The sequence below is a fragment of the Ahaetulla prasina genome, chromosome 2, assembly GCF_028640845.1.
Source record: "Ahaetulla prasina isolate Xishuangbanna chromosome 2, ASM2864084v1, whole genome shotgun sequence".
In the NCBI taxonomy this organism is placed as follows: domain Eukaryota; kingdom Metazoa; phylum Chordata; class Lepidosauria; order Squamata; family Colubridae; genus Ahaetulla; species Ahaetulla prasina.
In genome coordinates, this window is record NC_080540.1 from 78,873,061 (window position 1) to 78,877,119 (window position 4,059).

Here is a 4,059-nt window from a genome sequence, read left to right on the forward strand (position 1 = left end):
AATTTTCTGAAAGACAATGAACTTCCAACGCCCTGAAGGAAACTTGTCATTGCAGTTATTGGCCTATTTTTTAATCCCGATAATATATTTTGTAACCTGACATTTGCCAGTCACAAGGAGAATGAAATGTCTTTCATTTCATGTCATTTCAGACATGAAATGTCATTCAGAGAAAAGTGCTCCTTTCCTGGCTCAATAGCAGAGAAGATCATATTGAAGACCTCAAGTGACCCAGCAAAAGCTATAGTTGCAGGACATCTGGCATCTACAGTTCTTCAGTCCTCTGGCAGAAGAGGCTATGTGGCAGTTTTATCACGAAGAGGTTGAATGGCGTCAGTCAAAAGTGCAAGCACTTGACCCATCTGCAGTTGTCAGTTTAATTTTCACATTTAAAACCAAAGTCATGTTCAGTTTGCAGATTGTCCCTCAATCAATGACTTGGTTTTCCTGCTGGTTTATCTGTTGCATTGTTTGTTGGACTCTTAGTCAGGCTACTTGTTGGGACTATGGGGACCTTTGTTGGGCCCTGCTTTAGAGGGTGAGAGCCTAATCATACAGTTTTGTATGGGGTTACTTATTGGTCCCAGAACTGTGGAAAGCTAGCAAGGGGGTTACTAAAGGTATGTATGGTTTTTTTAAATTTGATAACCTTTGCATGGGCTTCCAGCATTTGCCAAGTGCTGTTGGCAAAAGCACGGGCATTGTTGGCAGATAGTTGGCCTCAATATTTGTTGCTGCTGTGGGATAAGGGGTTGGATAATTGGTTAGTTAGTAGGTGGTATCTATCTCCTGGGTGATGGATGGTAAGGTGAGAGGTGGGAGGACTGTAGTAGATAGACTAATAGCCCCAGGCATCAAGGAGTGGGAAAGCTGTAAATCACAGGGAAACCTGTGGGCTATAAAAATGGTGTCCTTCATGGGCTCATGGGACTCCATGGAACACCACATCTTATTCTGGATGAGGTGGCATTATTCAATCCTGGGTGGGCCTAGAAGAGATTATTACATCTTGGAGAATTGTCCGCCTGGGTTTTGAATGTGGCAGAAGCCATTAAAAAGGAGTAAGGGGTCAAAGAAGTATTTTCCAGAAAATTATAATAACTTTCAAACACCAGGAATTCCTTTCAAACATAAGGAATTCTTTCTCACAGTTCCCACAAGCCTTAGTCACCCCATGATATTCTATTGCAATGCACTCTAAATAGTGTGGCATTTTGAAGACTACTCAGAAGCTCCAGTTTGTCCAGAACGTATTTGCATGAGCACCTCAGTATGCCTATATTGTATCACTACTATACCAGCAGTCCTCAACTTATGACCATAATTGAGGCCATAATTTTCCATTACTAAGCAAGACAGTCATTAAGTGAGTTTTGCCCCATTTTATGACATTGCTTGCCACAGTTGTTAAGAGAATCAATAAACAACTTGTTAGTAACATGGTTGCTTGGTGAATATGGCTTCCCCATTGACTTGGCTCATCAGAAGGTCTCAAAAGATTATCATCTGACCCTCGGACACAACAACTATCAGAAACATATGCCCGTTGCCTACCATCTGAATGGTAGAGTGGACATCTCCAGATCCCATCTTTAAAACAGGGTCATCCATTGGAATCTCTGCCATGTGACTTCTCTGTGATTGCATCTGCCCTCCAGAATAGCATCCCACTGAATGTAAAATTATTACATTTGTATTTCTCCACACACACACACAAAAATCAGTTGATAAAACAAGAAAATCAGACCAGAACATCTGAGGACAACTGTGAATGTGAATCTGACTGATGCTCTTAGGGCCATTCAGAATGATCAACCGTATTATTAATGCCTCTAGTTCTGCATCTTCTAGGATTATATAAGCATTATTAGAGGTTGCAAATGATTTAAACCAGGGGTCTCCAACCTTGGCAACTTTAAGCCTGGAGGACTTCAACTCCCAGAATTTTGGAGACCCCTGGTTTAAACTGCATATTTTGACAAATAAAACTGCATTTTATTTATTCTATTTGTACCACTTCCCACATCAAGAGAAGAAAGTTTTGTGCTTTATTTTAACACAGGAGCTCAACAATTGTATAGCAATTAGACATTATCACCATCATCAATGTAATTTGTCATCTGACATCAGGGTCACCATCCTGCTTTTCCTCAAGTTGTTATCATGGAAATTACGGAGCAAATATATCATATATGTAGCAGGGTCTTGAAGATCATCAACAGAATTAATCTCTGTCAGTCATGGAGAAGTGTTCCATGGTTCTTGGTGACATAGAAATAGGCCAGGCAGTTTCATGGCTTTGAAAACTCTAGCAATTTTCAACAATTTTCATACCCAGAGAATGTGTGCCAGATCTGAAGTACTTGTGATTGTGAAAGCAAATAATAAATTGTGCTTTAAAAATATTTACTGACGTACAACTGTTTGAAATCAAGGGCATCTTGTAGAATTAATAGGGCAGCTTGTGGGTAAAGAAAGGCTTGGGTGAGAATGGCCAAGGTAGACAGTGGCTTATTTAGAGGAAAAAAACATATTTTCTTAAACTCTGTCCTCCACCTATCTTTAGCCCTTAGGCCGTGGGTGAAATGCTACCGGTTCGGGGTGGTTCTCCTGAACTGGTAGTGAAAATGCTACTGGTTTGCCAGAACCAGTAGTAAAAAAAAAATGCTTTTAAAAGTAAAAAAAAAAGTTCCCACGATCACGCAGCACAGCTGACCATCTGAATTTTCTTTTAAACTTTTTAAAGCATTTTTTTACTTCCTGTTTGGGTAATAGGTAGTAAAAAATGCTTTAAAAAAGTGAGGGAAAAAAGGTTCCAACAATCAGCTGTGACAATCAGCTGTGCCGTGGGATCCTCAGAACTTTTTTTTTACTTTTTAAAGCATTTTTTAAATACCTATTGGGGGTCCAATATTGCTCCCAGGAGTCTTCTCTGAAGCCTGCTAGGCCAAAAATGGGGGCTCTGGGGGGTGCTGTGAAAGAAAGAAAGAGAGAGAGAGAGAGAGAGAGAGAGAGAGAGAGAGAGAGAGAGAAAGGAAGGAAGGAAGGAAGGAAGGAAGGAAGGGAGCAAAGAAGGGAAGGAAAAAGAGAGGAAGGAAGGACCACAAACCTGGCACTAGATGCAGCTTCAGAGGATACCTTGAAAGAGCACAGCAATCCAGGGCTGGAAAGGACCTGGAGGTCATCTAGTCCAGCTCCCTGCTCCAGCATGGCCATTGTTAAAGTGAGTTTCTATCTTTTGACACACACCCAGTCACATGACACACACCCCCAAGTCACGCCCACAGAACCAGTAGGAAAACAATTTTTAGATTTCCCCTTAGGCCACTAAAATTTAATTTTAACTTGCAGGCCAAAATCAAAAATAGATGAGGAAGAAACAGGCAGATTTTACTGAAGCTTGGCTCCTAAACTCCAGGTAGTGTACTCTTGCTGAGGAAATCGTAATCAAAAGCAAGTAGTTGCTTGCATTTTGCTTTCATCAAAATGAGACAAGAGAAGGCCTTTGAAAACAGCCAGGAAAGAAGAGTACTTCCAACATACTGTGAGCACCATATATCCTTTCCCAACATGAACAGACCAGACGATAGTCTTTTCTGCCTGAAAAACAGCTAAAAGGGCGGGAGGGGAGTGGGTTTCTAAAGTATTCATATTGCGCAAAGCCCAGCATTGCCTTTGGAGAAAGAGCTGACTCGCCCTGACATAAACAAGCCAAAACAAATGTCCCTGCCATTATGAGTCTTATCAAAGGGTGATGACCTGTCCTGTCCCAGGAGATTTGGCAAGCGACAGACTGCAAAAGTACAAGGCTCCGTTCTGTGAGAAATATGTGCACTTTTCAACCTCAAGAAAAGTGTCCAAGAGCACCAGATTCGGGAGACTCCTTTGGCAATATTTTGTTCGGTTGTTTGGTTGTTTGATTGATTGATGTATAGTGACTCTTCCTGCTAAGAGTTCAAGGTGGCTTCTAAGGGATCTGTCTTCGTTTTATCCCTACATGAACAACATTATAATTAAGGGTGAGTGGACAGAAGTGACTGGTCATTGAGACATTGAGGA

At 41.2% G+C, this 4,059-nt stretch overlaps 1 long non-coding RNA gene across 1 annotated transcript in view; it reads right to left on the reverse strand.

Annotated features, from left to right (window-relative positions):
- Nucleotides 1-3,224, reverse strand: part of LOC131192161 (uncharacterized) — a 47,782-nt gene extending 44,558 nt beyond the window's left edge. Inside the window, exon 1 of the long non-coding RNA XR_009153654.1 lies at nucleotides 3,110-3,224. This is a non-coding gene — a long non-coding RNA (uncharacterized LOC131192161). The remainder of the gene's footprint in view (nucleotides 1-3,109) is intronic.
- Between the last annotated feature and the right edge of the window lie 835 nt (nucleotides 3,225-4,059).